At 42.3% G+C, this 22,459-nt stretch overlaps 1 long non-coding RNA gene across 1 annotated transcript in view; it reads right to left on the bottom strand.

Annotated features, from left to right (window-relative positions):
- The window catches only part of LOC108512175 (uncharacterized), a 73,836-nt gene extending 56,951 nt beyond the window's left edge, over positions 1 to 16,885 (bottom strand). Inside the window, exon 1 of the long non-coding RNA XR_001880521.1 lies at positions 16,706 to 16,885. This is a non-coding gene — a long non-coding RNA (uncharacterized LOC108512175). The remainder of the gene's footprint in view (positions 1 to 16,705) is intronic.
- Between the last annotated feature and the right edge of the window lie 5,574 nt (positions 16,886 to 22,459).

Below are 22,459 nucleotides of genomic sequence, written 5' to 3'. Positions count from 1 at the left end.
GGGATTAATCCATCCAATTTATTTGCTTTAGCCTCAGAAAGCAGTCCCACTTTCCACAAGGACAAAGGCTTAGAGCTGCTAGAATGAATGGCTCTGGTTAATTGATGTATCCAAAGTCTGTCTGTACAACAGCCACTCCATCTGTCTGCCTTTGCTTAAAAAGGCGCCTTCCTTAACTCACGCTTTTTGTATTTTTCCATGAACTAGTTCTACATTTTGGGAGAAGGAGCCTGGTTGAACATTTCCATCTTCTTTCCTGTTTTAAAAGAAAAGAAAACAATCATCCTGATCTGTCGATTTGAATAGAAGTGTACTTTAACAAGATCCTAGGAGCTTATTTTCTGCCCCATAGCAAGGTACTCATTGTGTAAGTTCCTGCACTTGTGGATTCTGTGAGGTGCTGACATGAAGTCACAGTCTAGAAACCGGTGGCAGTTTTTTAAATGTGTCTTAATATTGGCTGCCTAGATAATTTTTAAAGCAGATTTATGCTGCATTTTAAAAATCCATTATGCTACATTATGAGCTTATTGTCCATCCAGATAATATCGATCAATTTTAGACTTCCAAAATCTGCATGTATAATTGTCCCATGCAATCAAAATTGTTTATGTGCGTAGTATTTTGAGACATTTATAAAATTATAAATCGGAATTATTTATATATGCCACAATATATTTCATTATGTTGAATGCCCAATTTATATCACCATTCATTGTCATTTTTTTCTCTATTTCATAATCTTGGCTGGTGACTTTACTTTTCTCTATAGAAGATACTTCTCAGACCACTCAAAATTAGTGTCTTTGACAGATTATTTTAAAGTAGCACATCTTATGTGGTATGTTCATAAACAGTAGAGTTTGTTCATTATTTTAAAAATTTGGCATTAAAAAAGAGACTAAAGAAAAAAATTAAAGTCAACCTTAATTGCGTCTCTTAGAGATAACCACTGTTATTTTTGTCAATTTTATTTTAATTTCTGTCAAAATTATTTTGGTCTGTATGTGTGTATATGTTGCATGTATATGTTGTTTGTGTGTGTGTGTTTAGGTGTTGAATGCCCGCCAGTTAAGATCATATTACCTTTGCAGTTTTATGTCCAGCATTTTTCTCACTCAACTTTATGTCATGTGCAATTTATTCTTTTAAGTATTTTTCCAAAACACAAAACTTTTAATAACTACAAAGTATTCCAGCCTATAAATGAGATGTAATTAAGTTAATCATTGCTAATTTTTGACACACAGGTATTTTGCAATTGTTTGCTGGTGTGAATAAAGCTATGACAGACATCTGTATGCTCTAAATCACTTTGCTGATTGAGTTCTTATATTTAAGTTCTAGAAAAAGAATTTAAGACTTTGATACCCATGTTGTCAAATTCCTGCAGCATCTCTATAATAAAAATTATCTTCTACTCTGTAGTTGATTGAATTATTAGCTTAGATTTTAACTGTGTTCCTCTATCTATGCCCCTTGCCATCTAACTTTGCAGTTAAGTGTACACACTAAGTGCACTTCCTCATCCATTGACTTTCACATCCATGTGAAATAAGTCACATGAAATAAGCCATGTGACTTATTTCAGCCAATGGGATGGTAACAGATGTGACATAAACAAGGACTTGAAATGTGCTTGCACCATAAGGCTTGTCTTCTTCTACCTCCACAATCTTTATGAGAAGTGCATGTCCTAGATAGATCATTGGTCCCAAAAGGACTGTAGATGCACAGAGCAGAGCTAGCCAACTGGATTGAGGACATAAAACTCGATGCAAAAGCTATTCAGTTAAGCCCAGCCTAGATCAACCCACTTCCAGGCAATCTGCAGATACATATGAACAAGCCCAGCTGAGATCAGTAGAGCTGCCCCTAAGGAATTCACAGATATGGGAGAAATAAATGTTTATTGTTATATGGCACTGGGATTTGGTGATGGTTACACAGCAATAACTAACAGATACACCCTTAGTAATTTAATGAGAAATTTCATCTTTCATTTAATAACAAACAAATGATGGCAATACAACAGAGTGGTTAATAAAAGAGTCTCGGGAGCTATCTGGACCAAAGCTTGAATGACCTTAGGCATATTGCTTAATCTCTGTGAACCTCAGTTTTATGGTCTGTTAAATGGGAAGAATATCAGTACCTACTTTCTAGAAATGTCATTAAGATTAAACCAGTTAACGTCAGTTAACTGATATCAGTTAATATTAATAAAGTGTTTGGTACAATGCCTATGTCCAAAATAAATGTCAATAAATGATTTGTGTTGTTTTCCATTAAGGAATATAGACCTCTTCAGATCAGAGGTCAATATTAAATTAGAGTTAATTACTTCTAGAATCTTAGGCTAAAACAGTGCCTGGTAAATAACAGGCATTCAATTAATATTTGTTGATTAGTGATTGTCTTTGCTATTGTTCTTCTACTTAATAAAATGAATTGGAAACAGGGGTGGGTAACACCCCATTGTTTGCTAGATGTAGAGTTTCTTCTTTTGCTGAATTACTTCCACAATGATAATAATCTACCTGAGTTTACTCCATCAGTGACAATTTTCTTGAAATAAATAAATAGGCATGTTATGTGTGCACTGCATGATGGAAAGATCTAGCATTCATACTCCATAGTATCATAATTCCCCATCGTCATTCTTAGTATCCAACAATCCTCTACACTCCACCACGACCAGTCACTGGATAGGGTCGTAGGGTGATTGTAGACGGGATGTGGACTAAAAACAAGTGTTATGCTGAGCATTAAAGATATTCAACAAACTCAACACACATTTCTATAAAAGTTCTACTAGATGCTGCTTAAAACAAGAGGGACAGGGCTATGATTGAAGGTTGCACAGGCCACATCTGCCTAATCTATAAGGACTAAAATTTTTTAGTGATCTTACTGTAGGAAAAAAAAGTCAACGGGCTTCTATTGAGCTTTCTGCTTTGCAGATAAATTGTTTAAAACAAAAACTCCTATCCAAGATTAGCACGGTGCCTGGAAAGTTAGAAGCACTCAATAAATGCTAGCTATTCTTTTCATTGAAAAATATGGTTAATATTGATAGGACTGGTGATTGTAAGTTAATTGCAGTTCCCTACTTGTGGCTGTAATCAAAGCAGAAGCCCTGCTTTTTAAAAACCAATCTGGGGTACAAGCACTCCAAAACAAAATACTAGGATATTTTAATTTATATTTGTTACTCCAAGCATCTATGCATCAATTGCTTATGGAACACTTACCATGAACTAGATACTGCATTGGGTACTGAGACTACTACAAGGAGGGAAGTATTCTCAAACCAAGATCCCTTCCCTCACGCAGCTGGCGTTCAAGTCAGAGAAGCAGATGGGAAACAAATGAGAAAACACGAATAATAAATATATGCATTTGTCGTGCAGGCTGGAGTGCAGTGGCACAATCTCGGCTCACTGCGACCTCCGCCTCCTGGGTTCAAGTGATTCTCCTACCTCAGCCTCCCGAGTCTCTGGTACTACAGGCATGCACCACCACTCCTAGCTAATTTTTGTATTTTTAGTAGAGACAGGGTTTCACCATGTTGACAGGCTGGTCTCAAGCTCCTGACCTCAAGTGATCCACCCATCTCGGACTCCTGAAGTGCTGGGATTACAGGCATGAGCCATCACTCTCAGCACAAGAAAATAAATGATTAGTTACTGATAATTTTCAGGAATAAAATAAAAAGAAGGATGTAGTTCACAGTGATAAGATGATAAGATAATGAGATTGAGTGGTCAGGAAAAACCCATGTTCTCTTAGAACTATAGTTCTCTATGTTTATTGGGTCTCCATTATTTTAAAAATCTGATGGATTCTATGGACTCTCTCTCCGGAAGGAAAAGAAAAACAAAACAAAACAAACAAACAAACAAACAAAATATACACAGGCACACAGGGCTCACAGGCATTGCTTATATTTTCTTGAATCTCTGCTTTAGACACTCATCTAAGTCCTATCTTTGGCCATGACATCCTGGTAGCAAAAGCAGAAGTAAGAAATATTCACTTCCGTATTGTCTCAGAACAAATTGTCAAAACATACCACTTCTCTGACTTGGAAAAAATAATTGTCTGAACTCTCAATAGCTGGTGTCTGCATCTTTTGACATAGAGGCACTATGCCATATCATCTCTGGCAGAGGTAGCTTGCTATGTACCAGAATTCTTGCTCCCTCTATGATAGTTTAAAGTTGGGATTGGGAAGCCACTCTCCACACAAGGACTACATTTCCCAGCCTATTCCCATTTCCTTCTTAGTGGTACAGCGATGGGACTAATTCTTGCCAATGAAATGTGAGCAGACGCCGTGTATGACACTTTCAGACCAAATCTTTTAAGAAGCCTTCATCTTGCTACGGTTTCACTTCATGCCAGCTGAATGCCAGTGATTATCAGAATCAAGGGAAAGGTGAAACCACACGATAGAGGAAATCTGGATTCTGAAATCACTACATGAAGGAAAACTACTCACCAACTAGAAACGTTCACATATTTTACGTGAGCGACAGGTAAACTGAAATGGTGTTAAGTCACCAACATTTGGAATTACCCCTAAATGATATTTCCTGAAGTGTGATCCCTGAAACAGCAGCATCAACATCACCAGGGAGCTTGTAAGAAATGCAAATTCTCAGGACCCACTCCAGAAGAACAAAGTCAGAAACTCTGGAGGGGAGGGAGGGACCAGAAATCTGTGTTCTAACTGGCTCTCCAGGTGACTGGAAACCACTGCTCTAAATACATAATACAGTGTCTATGAATGGGGGTTATAAAATCTGATTTCCTTGGTTCAGATCTTGGCCCGACCACTTATGAGCTATGTGATCTTGGGCATGCTACTTAACTTCTAATGTCTCAGCATGTTGCTAGGTATGGATACCTAAGGGTAGATCACAATAGTATCTAACTCCCAGGCTTTGACATGAGCATTAAAGGAGATCATCCATGTGGAGGGCTTACAACAGTGTCTGATGCACAGTAAGTGCTTAGAAAACTTTAACTGTAGTGTTTATCAAACTGACAGCCAAGTCTCAACCCCAAAGTTTGCATTAAATGGACTTTTCATTTACCCCCTCTGCTTAATGCTATTCCCCAGCATGCTTGAACCATGGACACATCTGTCCTGGCAGGCATTCATTCCATCAGAAAATGATTATGGAGGTCCTTCCATGTGCCAGACATCATGCTAGGATCCAGACCTGCAAGGGAAAACAAGGCAGATTGGATCCCTGCCTGGTGATAGGCCTCTGACCTGGCCAACCTCACTGTGGCCAGACAAGCAAGGCCAGTGAACAAACAGGTGGCTGAAGGTGGCTGAACTGGACTCTGAGGGAGCAAGACCAACACATTTTTTTCATTGTGCAAACTTATGGCTGATTTTCTTTTTTCACCCATGCAAGAAGATGCCCTTGCTTTTTCCAACAGCCGCCCTGTGTGCAGACTAATCTTTGAATCTATGTTCTCTAAGCTGCTTTAAAATATGATGCTCAGTGGTTAATCCAAAGGCTGTAGAAAGAGCCCTGATGCCAGGTGTAAGCATATTTTAAAGAAGAGGGGATACTTTCAAAACTAGCACCGGGGCCAGCCAATTAAATTCCTCAACGAAAAATGCATGGACAAATGGAAGGCTGGATGCCTCCACTTTGATTCTTACTCAACTCTGATTGGTCACAGGTTTGACAGTTTTGTTTCATTGACCAAATGATACCTGTCACCCCCTCATGAGGACTTGCACCTGCCCTTAAATGAACCAAAGCAGCCAGCTCCCCTCAGCCCCTTTGAACGCTCCTTATCAGCTTTAATTCTTAAAGCCCTAGAATTTGTCAGCTTAGATTCCCCACAATTCGATGGGCAAAGGGGTGTGTGCTCCAAGCAGCCTGCCAACTTCACCATCACAGCTGCAACTCTCCACAGACACTCTGCTGTGGAAATGCAGAGAATTTTACAAAAGAGTCACCCTAACCTCACATAGTCTGTGAACTCCAGTCCCTCCTGTTCTTTCCTGTTCTTTCACAGGAGATCCAATTTCTCTCCGACTCAATCTTTGTCAGGGCACAAGGTCAACTGGCTGGCTTCTTATACTCCTATGGTCCCAGAGGTATAGAGTGGGCAAGAAACGAAAAAAATTAAACAAAATCTATGCCCATAGCAGACATCAATAATCAATTACAGGACTTTTATACCTTGCCTAGATCCATCATCCAAATTTGTGAGTGCTCCAGACAACCATCAGTAATTAATCTTGGTGGTCATTTAGACCTATTTGCCATTACAATGTAGACCAGCCCTTATACAGAAAATAAAACAATAAAAATAAGAAAGGAGAATGACTTATCCATCTTCAAACAGCATGTGTGAGTCAAAATTTAGATTAGAATTCAAGTGTTCCTAACTTCTAGTCTTGTGCCCTTCCTTATGCCAAGAGTCCATCAGGCCCCTTGAAATATCTGGAGATCCACTCCACCTCTCCAGGTTAAACAGTCCTAAATAAATGACCCATGAAATGTCCTTGGGTTCAACTTTCATCTCCCACCAGTGTGCAAGATAAATGGTGTATGAGTCAGCTATTGTAGTAATGCTGCGTAACAAACCATCCCACAAATACAGTGACTAATAGCTACAAGCATTTATTCTCACATTCATGGGTCTGCAATCAACTGTGGCTCAGCTGATGTGGGCTTGACTTGGCTCCATGACTCCACATGTGCTGCACGTGTGTTTATTCTGGAGTCCTGGATAAAAGGGCAGTGACTACCTGAGTCATGCCTTTATCATCATGGATTAAGAAAGCTCAAAACCTGAACCAAAACATGCAAGCATGTTTAAGGACTCATGCATACATCATGCCCTCTAACATTGCATTGACCAAAGCAAGTCATATGACCAAGCCCAAACTTAGCAGCATGCAGAAAATCTCTGCCCACATTAGGAGAGGGAGGGAGTGGATATTTGCTAAACAATAATATATATTTTTTAAAACATGGCTTTTAAAATTATCAAGAAATCTTTCAGGGAGGGCTTCAGAGGACTTTTTATCACAGTGAGATTATACCAGGCACTAACTAGAGAAAGTTAATAAGCTGCTGAGCACCAGACTTAATCTCTGAGAAAATTAAATCATGTATTGTGTTAATATTGGCTCTCTGGTTTTATTGCTGATTCCCTTGCTTTAAGGGAAGCCTGACATGAAAATCTCACTCCATGTAAGACAGATTATGAATATTTTAATGGCCAGAAAGTGAACTCCTCAAGAGTCACCTTTATGTCTTCCTTAATGTTACTTTACCACTCCTGGTGTTTTGAAAATGTATGGGTGTTCTGAAAGGATGTGTTGAATAAATGATAAAATCATGGTGGTTAAGAGTATGGGTTTGGGAGAAAGAGTAAGCCAGATTCAAAGCTAAAGCCATCACTTATTGGCTGAGTATAATTGGTCATTTGTCTAACCTTTCTAATCCTGTTTCCCCTCTGTGAGTTGGGGTAGCCATATCTATCTTGCTGGGTACCTATTAAGTAACATAATGTAAGCAAAATGCCTGGTCCACTCTAGGCTGTCAATATATGCTAGCTCATATTTTCATTCATTCTTTATTAAAACTATCTTAAGTCACTGAGTTCCTCTGATGCGGTAGCCAATAGTGTCACTAATCTAATATTTCTAATTCTTTTCTTTTCAGGTACCTAGGAGAATTGTATTTCTCGTCCTCTTTTGAGGATGTGCATACCCATGTACTTTGCTTTGGCCACTGAAATATGAACAGAAGGGACCTGTGTCACTTTGGAACAGAAACTTTAAGAGCCACGATCCATGATTTCCATGTTCATTTCCCACTGCTATGGTGACTATGAAAACATTTGTCAAGATGTACTCTGTATCAGCCTGGATCTCTGAGAGACTTCATGGAGCAGAAATCCTCCAGCCTACATGCATAGTGTATGTAGCATGAGAAAGAAATAAACTCATGTTAAACCACTGAGATTTGGAGGGTGGTTCTTACTGCAGCATAACTCAGCCACTGTGCCTGATATACTTGGTATTATTAAATACAGTCTACTTACAGAATATTATGGATTATATTTTCAGAAAGATTTATGTTGCAAATAAACCAGCTATACCTGCCAGTATACCAGTACTTCCCCATATCTACAGAGTAGACCTCTTAAGTCACAGAAGTTCAAGATTTAGAAAGAAATAAAGAACACTCTGATTTATACAACTAAAGCCTCAGGAAGAGAAGGGGTGGAGTTGGTCTCACAGACCACTGAGTCTAGGAACTGAAATCCTATTCTCTTTTTTCCTTTACTTCTTCACTCTGCTTCTCTCTGCATGCTGCCTTCTTGTGTCTTCCTGAACTCTGACTTCCTCCAGGCAATGAGAAAGTGGCCATAGGTGCTCTGGGCTCATGCACCATTAGCTTCAAGATCCTAGGACCATGTTTCCCAAAGTGTGTCTCAAAGACCATCTTGGATGTGAATTACACGTGCATATATTCCAGCTCCCCTCCAACTTTACCATACTGATTCAGAATTTTTAGTGGTTTGGCCTGGGAATTTGTATCTCACTATGTTTATCAAGTGATCCATAACCAAAGTTGCATACCTAATCTAGTAAAGGACCATCAAAAGTCTGGCAGAAGTGGTGGAGTGACAACATGGGCAGCCCCACTAGGCTTACAGGGTTACAGGGTTAGGGTGAAAGAGACACAGAGTCCCCAAAGTTGGGAGTCAGGAGAAGGGATGCATGAAGCGTACACACAACCATGGAAAGAAATTGTGAGCCCAGACAGCGCTCCAGTCCAGTTCTTCTATAATTGGGAAAATACTCTGAAACCTAGTCTACCTGAAGACATAAAGCAGAAAAAAAAAATCTTCCTCTCCTTTAAAGCCATTAGCAAGTTTCAACTTCTAAAAAGTGGACCGGGCACGGTGGCTCACACCTGTAATTCCAGCACTTTGGGAGGCTGAGGTGTGTGGATCACCTGAGGTCAGGAATTTGAGACCAGCTTGGCCAACATGGCAAAACCCCATCTCTACTAAAAATACAAAAATTAGCCGGGCATGGTGGCATGCCTATAATACCAGCTACTCGAGAGGCTGAGGCAGGAGAATCACTGGAACCCAGGAGGCAGGGGTTGCAGTGAGCCGAGATTGCACCGCTGCACTCCAGCATGGGTGACAGAGGGAGACTCTGTCTCAAAAACAAACAAAAAAAGTGCATTATGAGGAGGACTTATTAGCTCTTGAGCACCTATTCCACGCTAAGTACCCCTTGACACTCTGCAGAGAATGCCAGTGTTTGGCTAACACAGCACCCATTCTCTACCTCTCCTCTTTCCCATGCCTGCAATTCTAGAGGGCGCAATGTCAAATTCCTCCTTTATCAGCTTCTCTTGCAACCATAAGTTATCAAGAATTGTGATGATGTGACCTGAACAACATCATGGCCAATGACACGTCAGTGAAAGTTACTGAGCGCTTCCAGGAAAGACTTTATTTTCCTAAAAAAAAAAAAAATCTGACTTTTCTCCCATCCTTTACCTTGAAGGTGAACATGATTTCTGGAGGTGAAGCAGGCACTTTACAACCATGAGGTAAAGGCTAGGAGTATCTTAGAGACGTTCCTCTGATATTGTTCTGCCATAAACCCATCCCATCAGGTGTTGACCTCCAGATTCCTTAGTGTATGAGATAATTAAATGTCTTTATGGCGTTAGTCACTGTCAAATTTCCTTTTTCTTGCAAATGAATGAATTCCCATCAGATGCATTTCCTGATTTATTCCTCATAATAATATAGGCATTATCATTCTCACTTTTTAAGTAAGGAAACTGAGGTTAGTCAGAGAAGCAAGTCATTTCTTTAAGATCACAAATCAAAGAAGCAGTGGGACTAGAATTCCAAACCAGATCTGGGTGACTCAAGGGCTCTTTATAAGAAGCCTGCCTACCTGGATGGCTACACATTTTCTTTTCTGTTTTCTTGTCCTGCCTCTTATAGTAAGTAGTACTATACCCTATATTTAATATTTACTCTCTTTCTTTTGAGATGAACTCTCACTCATGTCCCCCAGGCTGGTAGTGGCAGTGGTGTGGATTGCTCAGCTCCACTGTACAGCTCTGCGCTCCCAGGTATCATGCTATTCTCCTGCTCAGCTGCCGAGGAGCTGGACTATAGGCTGCCCGCCACCTCGCCGGTTAATTTGTAATACTTTTTTTAGTAGCAGATGGGGTCTTCCACCGTGTTAGCCAGGATGGTCTCGATTTCCTGACTCATGGATCGCCCCCGCCCCTCAGCCTCCCAAAGTGCTGGGATCAACAGGTGTGAGCCCAGCCGGCGCCCAAGCTGTGATTAATACTTTCCTTTACTGTAATATAACTAACCGGAGAACAACAAGCTCAAACGTGCCCTGAGAACCCCACCCATATCCCGACCGCATGTTCAAGGTAGTGTTCATTAGTTTGAAGAGTAATATAACTATACAGTAAACAGGATAACCAGAAGACATAACTAAATACAAACCAAGACTAGAGCGACCAACAAGCACGCGCGTGGATTCAACCTATTAAACTCGATTTACTTCATGAAGTGAGCGATGACCTCGCCCCCTTCTACTGCTAGTTATCCTTAGCTGTTGCTGATGTAACACCTCAAAAAACCAAAACTTAGCGCGGCTGAAGTGAGTAACCATCCGTTACTATTAAAGTATCGGAAAACCTCAACTGCTTCTTGCACAACCTAATAATGTCCTCCTGAGTCTACGGAGACTGGCTCGGATGTTGTGTGTATACTTGGCTGAGCTCAGTTCGATTTAGGCAGCCGCTTATTTTTGTGCCTACTGGTCAGCTGGGCGAGTTAGCTTGGGGATTTTAGAATGGCGGCGTGTGGTTGAGACAGCGAGTTTCTCATATCGCTTCTGCTTAGCTTGGTCCCTGTCTTAGTCCTCATGAATGCGATGGCAGCTGATTCAGAGTGAGCAGAGTAAGCCCAGCAAATCTGTTAGATGCTTTTGCACCCTGTTTGTATCACACCTGAAGGCCAAGCAAGTTTACATGGCAAACTCAGATCAGAGGCATGGGTAGAATCTTTGCTGGGTGGGTTGTGGTGGCTCGACCTGTAAGTCCCATGCCTCTTGGGAGGCGCCAAGGTGGGCGGATCAACCTTAGATCATGGAGTTTCAAGACAACCTGGTCAACATGGTGAAACCCTGTGCCTACTAACGAAACACAAAAGATAGACCGGGCCCCGTGGTAGCGGGGTGCTGTAATCCCAGTTACTCAGAGGACTGAGGACCAAGAATTGCTTGAACCCGGGAGGTGGAGGCTTGCAGTGAGCCGAGATCCGTGCGCCACTATAGCTCCAACCTTTTGAACAGAATGAGATTCTATCTCCATTCAAAACAAAAAAAAAAAAAAAAAAAGTCTTTTCTCTACAATGGGGAGATGTTGGGGACATCACAGCAGATAAAATCTCCCATAAATTCATGATGGGTAAGCTAAGAAGTAGCTATCGTCTATGACCTAGGCCTGAATGACTGCTGGTCTTCCTTGGAGACGGTGACAACAGCTGAGCTGATGTGGAGGTGCTATTCCCTAAGCGCCAGACCCAGTAGGGTAGGTAGAAAGAAGGGTGTGGCGCCTTTAGGAAAGACCTGAATTTGAAGTCCTGGTTCTGTTCATAGCACCTTTCTCTATGTGCAAACCCTTACGGCAACGGAGCAGACGCACTTCCCTTTTCTCCCCTTAAGGAGAGAGCCACTTGCCCTTTTTACTCGTTCTGGAGTTTCTCTCACCTAGAAAACATAAGACGACACAACTTTCAGAGGCCACACAACTAGAGGCCACAGGCTAGACTTAGGCTACTGCTCTTGTTTGTCTTGGCTTGCCGTATTCGCCTAGTTTTAATCCTGGAGTCCAAATTTAAAAGTTACAATGTTTCAGATAGAAATCCTGAATTTCGGCTGGGCGCGGTGCTCAAGCCTTAAATCCCAGCACTTTGGGAGGCTGAGGCGGGCGGATCAACGAGGTCAGCAGAGATCGGACATCCCTGGCTAACCGGTGAAACCCCCGTCTCCTACGTAAAAAAAATAAGACAAAAAACTACCGGGCCGAGGTGGCGGGCACTGTAGTCCCGAGCTATCGGAGGACTGAGGCAGGGAGAATGAGCGTAACCCCGGGAGGCGGAGTTTGCAGTGAGCATAGAATCTGGCCCTGCACTCCCGCCTGGGGTGAAGAGCGAGACTGCCTTCTCAAAAAAAAAAAAAAAAAAAACAAAAAAAACAAAAGAAATCTGAATTTCTGCTGATATGGTTTGGATTTGTGTCCCTACCCAAATCTCATATCACATTGTAATCCCCAGTGTTGGAGAAGAGGCCTGGTGGGAAGCGATTGGATCATGGGGGTGGATTTCCCCCTTGCTGTTCTCATGATAGTGAGTGAGTTCTCACAAGATCTGGTTGTTTAAAAGTGTGTAGCACCTACCCCTTTGCTCTCTCTTTCTCCTGCTCTGGCCATGTGAAGACATGCCTGCTTCCCTCTTAACCTTCTGCCATGATTGTAAGTTTCCTGAGACCTCCCAGCCATGGTTCCTGTACAGTCTGTGGAACTGTGACCCAGTTAAACCTCTTTTCTTTATAAATTACCCAGTTTCAGGTATTTCATTAGAGCTGTGTAAGAACAAAACAATACACTGACTTTGCTCAAAAATCCTGAAGGATTCAGCAAAGTTGGGTCAACATTCCACTACAGCAACAATGGATGCAGCTGAGCTGTGGATCCTTATCTGGGGTATGCATTGCTCTCCACTACCTGACCTGCTACAATCTCACTTAGTCCATATTGTCTCCTAAACACTAAGATTTTTCTTACACTTGACTGAACTCACTCATTTAAATTCACCTTTTGTCACTATAGACATTTGAATTGGGTTTCCTGGACCAAACAGTGTGATAGCTGGACTCTTGAGTCCACGGCATTGATTTTTTGGTGCTCGATTTCACAGGTCAATACAGAAATTCTCCCATCAGTGCTCCCTGATTTTAGGCCAGTGGATCTTAACCCTATGGGAACTCAAATCCTTTTGAAATTCTGATGACATCTATGGGCAGAAAAGTGCTCATATAAGCACACACATGTTTGAACACATACACACACACACATACACAATATCACATAGTGCTTTGTCTGCCAAGCTCCATTATTATAGAAGACGCAATTTGTCTGTCCTGCAATCTATGGTGAACCTCAAGTTCTCCATCAAAGTATTCCCACCATAGTCCTGTCTAGACAATTTTCAGATCTATTTAGGACTAATAGATCTAGACAATTTTCAGATCTATTTAGGACTCCAGAAAAGCATCTTCCCCCAACAAATTTCTTATAGTCAGAGGTCACCGTCTGTTCCCGGTTCCCTCCCCATTTCCCATTCACTCTTCCAAAGAACAGAGAGGAAAACAAGCAAGTTATAGCCAAGTGACCCACGCTGAGAAAAGAGCAGAAGTCAGCAGGGCCCTGACCTTCCTGTGTAGGTAACAAATTGGATACCATGTTTGCACCAAGCCCTGGAGGGAGGGAAGGAAGGGGGGAAGTAGGGAGGAGGAGGGCAGTGTGGGATGGAGGTGGGGTTACAGGGTCAGCAGACTTGGCTTTATGCATCCACATAGCAACTCCATCCACCTCTTCCCAGGAAGCAGCCACTGCTGCAGGGCATGCAGAGGGTAGCAGCTGGAGGTCAGCAGAGGCCAATGCATGCACACACAAGGGTGTGTTTGTGTGCTTGAGTGTGTGTCCATTCCCAGCCAAGGGCAGGGAAAGCTACTGAGTTGAATTCTTTTACGAGATCTCCAAGGACTTTCTGACCCAATCCCCACTTATTAAACATATAATTACTTTCTTTTTTTCTTTCCCCCACATTGCCAGAAGACAGTGTAGTTTGGCATTTAGATGCATAGTTTCGGGAGCTAAACTCCCTGAGTTCAAGTCCCACCTGGACCACTTAATAGCTGTGTGAATTTGGAGGGTAACTTAACCCCTGGTTGCCTCAGTTTCTCATTTCAAAAGAAAGGGAGATAGTAACAATGACTTCCTCAAATATTTGTGATACCTTAGTAAGTTAATATGCATAAAATGCTAATAAGCACAAACTATAATTATTCATTCAGCAGACACATATAGAGGAGCCTATATATGATGTATTAATTTTCTTGAACGTCTACTCTGTGCAAAGCAATGTTCATTTTATGTAAATTATATTAATCTTCCCCCAGAACCCTGGCACAACAGATGCATTTAATTCCCATTTTACAGATGAGGAAACTGAGGTTCAGGGAAGTTGGGTCCCTTGCCCAGGTTTATCCCACTAATGAATGATGGAAACATCCAGGTCCATCGCATCGCAAAGCCCCGACTCCTAGTCAATTCACTGTGATCTCCAATTTGCTTTTGTATTCAAAACACCCAGGTCAACGTCTGACCTATTAAGTGAATGAACCAATGGTTGGTTCTGCCATTCTCCCTTTCTTTGCTCTTTCCACTTTAATCTTTGTCCAGAGGCAGCCCTGAAGAAGTCATGCACTTCTTGGATATGCACATCTCTTTTCTCTTTCCTGCTCCTTGATACTCTTCCATCAGTCTTCATCTTCCCCACTCAACTGCTGTCCATCTCTCCTACCAGTTCCTCCTCCTTGGAAGTAAGGCCCCAAATATTTCCCTGGCGCTGGAGGAAACTCATTCTTTCTGGTTTAATTCGCCCCGTCTGGCCTTAATTGCTTTGCCCTGTTGTGAGAGGAGACCTCCCATGGTGACGGCCCTGAGGATGGGTTGGGGGGTGGGAGGGTAGAGGAGGAAATCAGGGTGAGCTGTTGAGTGTAGAGTGGATTAGTCCAAGACCAATGGGGCAACGGAAGTTGGGGATCTTGGAGCCTGTGGCTCCAGACCCACCCTTGGCTGTGACGTTTACGACTGAACTTGGGCAGGAGCATGTGTCTGGGGGCTGTGCCGGCCTCCCTGGCCCCTACCTTGAGTGTTTGGTCCTGCAGCTCATTAAGCAGTGACACTTAGCACATCATCAAACTGCTTTACAGGCACAGCCCACACAGCTCCTGGCCTCTGGAGTCTGCAGGTAGCGGGGGGACGCTGACCTCCCAGCAACTGGAGCTGGGACTGGATGGACACACAAGGGGATCAAAAGACCTCATGGGAAAAACAAACCAAGAACTGGATTAGGGCACCAGGACCCCTGACCTTTCACCCCCAGAAATGATACAAGACTAAGGTGCATCGGAAACAGGGGTTCTGGGTGCGGTGTCATGGAAAAAACATGGCATTTGATGTCCTGTGAACAAGGCTCAAATCCTGGATTTGTCACTTCCCAGCAACTGTGAAACACAAGCAAGGTTTTTACCTTCTCTGACCCTCTGTTTCCTCAATAAGGCCAATAGAGGGCTGTTGCTAGACATACTGGGATGAGACATATCACATGCTTAACCCAGAGCAGGCAATAAATGGTGATTATTTGAATTACCTACTCCTACTTTCCCACTTTCTGAAGACTGAAGAGATCAATGGGATCAGGCTGACAACCATTTGTTTTACCCCTATCCTCCCTCCCACCTCCGTGCCCCTTTTTTGGTGTGTGAGTTCTGCGCTTGGAGCTCTGAAAGTAAACATTGCCTTCTAATGTCAGAAAAAAATCACAATAAGAAAAGCAACAATAAAAATAAAGTAGCTTCGAGTTAACAAGTGTCTACTATGAGCCAGGTGCATTCTCATCCCAGATAGACAGATAGATAGATAGATAGATAGATAGATAGATAGATAGATAGATACATACATACATACATACATACATACATACATAGAATCCCATTATGTTTTCACAACTCTGTGAAGCATCTACAATAATTATTTCCATTTTACAGAGGAGGAAACTGAGGCTCAGAAGGACTAAGTCATTTGTCTCATGTCTCATGAGTAAAGCTATGATGTAAACTCAAATTTTTGATTCTGAGTTTTTATTCTTTCCAACGTTGGATAGCCCTTTAAAAGGGGTGGGAGGGAAGAACAGCATGTTGGACACCCCAGGCAGATCAGGGGGTGCTTCTGGTCCACGTCCCCTGTCCTGGGTTCTTGGAGGTCCATTTGCAGACACCCTAATTTCCAATCATCCTTCAGAAGCCTCAAATATATTCCTAAATCTCCTTGAAACAGCCCTGGCCATGCAGAGCCTGCTTTCATGGTTGATGTGCAATGATGACGCAGGGTTAATAATTCATTACGTCATGGTGCCATTTTGCATCTTATGGATATTCGGTAACACAGGCAACAACAACCTCACAAGTTCCTGAGCCTCACTTTCTCTGGGGGTGCAGGCTCAGGATGAGGGACCCCTGAATCTGGGCATGAGATAAAAAGCCTATGCCTGACTCTCATGAATGTGTGGAGAAGAGGCTCTGGGACTTTGGGATAGTGGCCCCTCCCTCCCTCCCTCCCTCCCACTTCTGTGCCCCCTTTTTGGTGTGTAAGTAAGTTCCGGGCTTGAAGCTCTGAGAGTAAACAATCCTCTTGGCCTGCCTGAAAGGTGAGTGTATTTTGTAGAGATGCTGTATTCATTTACCGGTCTGCCATAACAAATTACCACAAATTGGGTGGCTTAAACAACAGAAATAATGTTGTCTCACCAGTCTGGAGTCTAGAAGTCCGAGATCGAGGTGTCACTAGGGCTGGTTCCTTCTGAGGCTGTGAGAGAAGATCTGTTCCATGCCTCCCCTCTAGCTTCTGGTCATTTGCTGGCAATCTTTTGCATTCCTTAGCTTATATTAAGTTGGTGCAAAAGTAATGAAAATAATCGTGATGTTTGCCATTACTTTCAAAAGAAAAACTGTGATAACTTCTGCACCAACCTAATAGAAGTATTGCCCCAATCTCTGCCTTCATCTTGCCATGATGTTGTCCTGTGTGTGTGTCCATCTCAAAATTTCTCCTTCTTATAATCACACGGGTCACACTGGATTCAGGCCCTCCCTCATGATCTCATTTTAACTGGATTCCCAAATAAGGTCACATTCCGAGGTGCTGGAGGATTAGGACGCTGACCTAGGAATTTTTCAGGGACACAATTCCATCCATAATAGTTCAGAAAGAGAAACAGGACTCACTCTTTGGTCAGTCTGATGAAGTCCATGCACCCAGTTCCTCAAGTAAGTTCACAGGAACATGTGCATTTAAAAATGTTATATGATATTTAAAAGTTCATGGACTTTCTGAAATACGAGGTCTAGGACCACCAGGTTAGACCTCTGGTAAGTTGCCAAGATACAAATATGTCATGAAGTCCATGACAGCAAGGTGGGGAATGTGGTGAGCTAGGTAAGGTCTGGAAAGTAAGATGGTAAGTTCAGTTTGGAACATATTGAGTTGAAAGTGCAACATTAATATGTTGCATGGTACCAGTACAATATCCAGTTCCAAACTGTCAGCTTGGAAGGGAGTATAGGACTTAATATTGAGTCCTTTATTCTTTGTTTCTCTCCTCCTTTGTCTCTCAAAGGCTTCTCATATAGCCAATACATGCTAGGCTCTGTGCAATATATGCTGGGCATGTTAAAAACAGTGAGAGCATATGTATCCTCAAGGAACTCACAGACTAATGTGAGAGTCAGCAGTGGGGAAGGATGGAGAGACCCCTGTTACATATCACGACAGGCATTGTAACAGAAGACAGTGGACCAGAGATGATGTGTTTTACGGTGTGAATGTGTGCTGGACAGTGATTTAGGGAGGATTCTCTGCAGGAAAAAATAAGTGAAAAGTGAATGCTGCAGAGAAGTGAGGAGGATATTGGTCTTCCTATTTCTAGCAACAGTTCTACCCTATTTTTGGTCTACATGATTCTGGTCAAACTAACTGCACCTTGAAGTCAGAAGATGATATGTAGTCCAAGGCTGGTCAATCAGAGCGTCAGATTCTCCCAAGACTAGTGATTGGTGCAGGGATGAAAAAGCGTTCCAAATCAGACCAAATGGAGCAGGTGAAACTGAATTCTGGCACTTTTGTGTGACCTTTTGGCAACAGAAACTCTCCCCTTTTCTATGAATGCAAATGAGAGACTCTGAGGCTGGAACTACCTAGGATCTCGCCAGCAAAAGGAGACAGCCTGTCTGGGAACAGATAAAACCAAAGGAAGGCAGAGTAGGTGGATGGACCACCCTGTGTGAGACCTGGAAATAGAAAACAAGCTAGTCCCTGGGTTTTTAAGTTATGTGAACATATGCATGTAGGTAAATTTATATAGGTATATAGGAGTATGTGTATATATTACAGTGTGTGTGTGTGTGTGTGTGTGTGTATTTATATACATATGCACTTACCTACCTGTATGGAGATCTGTAACTTTATGGTAGGTAATACACACACACGAATCTCTATACGTGCACACACACACACACACACGTATGCACCTAGGGTAAATAAGTGCATATGTACCAAGGAGGGGTAGGTATTAGTTGCCTTAACTGGTTGAAAGTTCAAGTTTAGACGAACTTCAGGCACAGTTGGATCCAAGTACTAAAGAAGCATTTGCAGGCCTTGGTCTGTAGTGCTTTATCGCTGGTTCTTCTTTCCTCAACTTTGGCTCTACTCTTAGGCAGGACTGCCCTTATGATGGTGCATCAACTGCCTGTAGTTCCCAGTCTACATCCAATTCAGCAACCCCGGTGACAACAGAATATTTCCCCACCTCAAACAATTTTAGTAGAAGTTATCTTAATATACATATGTATATATACAGGTAGGTAAATGCATATGTATATTAACACAACTTTAATCAAATTTTCTGCCACTTGTTATCAAAACAGTTCTTACCAATGTGACAGTTTCATCCAAAAGGGCCACATCTGAGTTAGAGCATAGAGGTCCCTGTGGAAGGGCATCTGTGCCAAAGAAAAAGCTGAGTAAGGAATGGGAGCATTATTTAGGTTGATCATATATAGACAGAAGAACCAAACTAGTCAAAGGATAACATTTGAAATAATGCTTGCACAAATGTGCCATGAAACATGGAAAGATCCTTGAAGAAGGTAGAATGGGGTTCACCTTCAACCAAATGATTCCAGCTGAAGGTAGTGTTGCAGTGTCCTTGTACAGCTGAAGACTTGTGGAGCACAGACAGGTTAAGTTAATTGTTAAATGCCTTACTATTAACTAACCAATAAGAACAAATCCCAGGTCTTCTACTGGAATTGTTTGAGGTGTGGCAATATTCTGTTTTCACTAGAGTTGCTGAATTGGATATAAGCTGGGAGCTCCTGGCAGTCTACACACCATCACAAGGGCAGCCCTTCCTGAGAACAGAGCCAAAGCCTAGGAAAGAAGAACCAATGACAAAGTGTTACAGACCAAGTCCTGCTATTGCTTCTTTAGCCCCTGGATCCAGCTATGCCTGAAGCCAGCACAAACTTGAACTTTCAACCAGTTAAGGCAATTAATACCTACCTCTCCTTGCTACATGCTGTGATTGATCTACTGTCTCTTTGGCAGTCAGTTTACATGCTGAAAGTCCTTTAGGAACTCTGTAGCTGTACCAATGCCTGTAATTTTGTCTGAGGGTCCCTTCTGCAGCCCCTGGACATAGAAATATTCTTGTCATCATGTAAAAGAAAAGCCAGACGCAACAGAGACTTAAAAAGCTAAGCATAGAAAGACACATATTGCATGTTCCCATTCATATGTGGGAGCCAAAACAGTGGAAACTCATGGAGGTAGAGCATAGAATGACAGATACCAGAGGCTGGGAAGGGTGTGTCCATAGGGGTAAGGGATAAAGAGAGGTTGGTTAATGAGAACAAACACATACTTAGATAGAAAGAATAAGTGCTAATGTTTGATAGCAGAGTAAGGTGACTGTAGTTAACAACAGCATATTGTATATTTCAAAAAAGCTAGAAAAGAGGGCTTGAAATGTTCTCAGTGCATAGAAATGATAAATACACAAGGTGATGATGGATGCCCTAAATACCCTGACCTGATCATGACACAATCATGCATGTAACAAAATATCACAAGTACCACATAAATGTACACAAACACTATGTAACAGTTAAAAAACAAAAAAGACAGCAACAGCCCTTAACTAATTATTGCAGGAATTGAATAAATAACTTCCCCAGTTCTCTTGGCCCTCAACTGAGATAACTCGCTGTCAGCCAGCAATTCCCAGGGAGTAATGCTCCAGTTGCCCTCACTACGACTGGCTTGATAATGATGCCCTTTCTTGACTTTCTTCTCTTTCCTGCCTCATTTTCCACTCCTTTGCCATGATCTCCTGGGATCAGCTCCCACAGAAATTACACTTACCTCCTTGTCTCAGGCTCTGCTTCGTGGGGAATCCGAAATAAAACTCATATACCATTTTTGTCTGTCTTAGGTCAGTGAAAATTGTGTTTCTACGTCTTACAGCCAACAGAGAACCAACTAATGTACCAGATTATGAGAGAAATGTCCACAAGCACTGGAAGTTACTAGCACCATGCTCCATTGATGGAGATGTCAACATCCTTATCATAAAGAAATTTCTCCATCCCAGGGAGAAGCAGAGCAGTCACCTTCGATCCTCAATACTTAGCACAAGTGCCACAGTCTTCCCTGAGGAAGAGGGCTTGGGGCATTAACAGAGAAAACAGAGGTGCCTAGATCATTCCACTGAGTGTCTCCCCATCCCATGAAGTGCAGAAACCCTGGATCTTCTAAACGGTCCCAAGTTCTTTTCTCATAAATGTTGCAGGCTCCCTGCTCCATATATTGCCGTTAATAAATTATACCCCACCTCTCTTTTAAGGCTCTTTTGTTATAACTCAGGCTCCCAGTTCCATTAACTCTCCATTACTTGAACACTTCATTATGACATTTTTTTTGCAAGCTGAGAGCATGGCTCCTGACACCCTCAGCCAGGCAGGAGGCAGAGATCAAAATGGGCCATTAAGTTCCTGTGGCCAATGCACAATTTTTTTTCCAGAGTCTATTTTCTGCTGCTTTTAAAATAATGGACTCAAATGTTTCTCTTCTCTAGCAAACTCATCAGTAGCATGCCAAGGACAGAGCCCGAGACAGAAAGGTTAGAGTGGCCTGAAATGCAACTGTTTCCTCATGTTCTTAATTTTTCCCTAGCAGGGAGGAAGGTTTAATCCTACTTAAGGCAAAGCTGTTCTTTTGGGTTATTGGCTGAAATTCACAATGCTGGCCATTGTGAATCATGCTTTAAAGCCCTAAGCAGTGGTCACAAATGTATGATCCTGAGATGTTGATGAGGGAATACAGCCCTTGGAAGTCTGGGAAAGATAACTCTTCAAGTGTCTTCCAAAGCCCAAGCGCTCAATGCTATGCTTTCAATATGCCATCTTCTATTCTCGTTTCTGATGGCTTCCTCTGGGAATATAAGCTAAACAATGGGGAGTAAAGCAATTTGCAAAATATAAAAGGAAAGACAACATAGGCACATGACATTTATACGTGCTTCATACATAAAATGCACATTCAATAGATATGCATCTACATAGCCAGCATATGTGGTTGTGGACTTCATATGCATGATATCATTTCATCCTCCCATGAACCCAGGAAATTAAGAATTAATATTATATTCATTTCCCAGAAGAAGAGACAAAGTCACAGAGAGGATAAATTACGCACCCAAGCCCACACAGGTGTTAAGTATTACCGTCTGGTTGTGGCTTTGAGCAGTCTACTCCAAGAACACATGTTTGTAAAAATATTGCTCAGCTGTGGCTGGGTGCGGTGGCTCATGCCTGTAATCCCAGCAATTTGGGAGGCCGAGGCAGGCGGATCACCAGGTCAGGAGATTGAGACCATCCCGGCTAACACAGTGAAACCCCGTCGCTATTAAAAACACAAAAAATTAGCCGGATATGGTGGCGGGCACCTGTAGTCCCAGCTACTCTGGAGGCTGAGGCAGGAGAATGGCGTGAACCCAGGAGGCAGAACTTGCAGTGAGCCAAGATCGTGCCACTGCACTCCAACCTGGGCAACAGAGTGAGATTCCGTCTAAAAAAAAAAAAAAAAAAAAGCTCAGCTCCCTCTTAAATTTTCAATTAAACTGAAACACACCTGGGCACATGGACATGTTCACTACACTCATCATGCACATACCCAAATATCATACACCCATGCCAACAGGAGAGTGGGTACACTTCACCTTCAGCTTGGCTGCAATGCTGTCAACCTAATAACATAAAAATCAGTCCTTTTATTTGGACAAGGCCTGACTGTTTACAAAGCACTTTCACATACATTAACTCATCAGCATTGAATTTGCTGACAGGGCCAAGACAAGAAATGGACAAGGGAAGCGTAATACATCATTGACCAAAATAATAATTTGGCCCTTTAGATACAGATTTTCATCCAAGGATGAATTACAC

This window comes from Rhinopithecus bieti, unplaced genomic scaffold (assembly GCF_001698545.2).
Source record: "Rhinopithecus bieti isolate Rb0 unplaced genomic scaffold, ASM169854v2 scaffold_26532, whole genome shotgun sequence".
NCBI lineage: Eukaryota > Metazoa > Chordata > Mammalia > Primates > Cercopithecidae > Rhinopithecus > Rhinopithecus bieti.
This window is presented reverse-complemented; position numbering and strand designations above follow the sequence as displayed.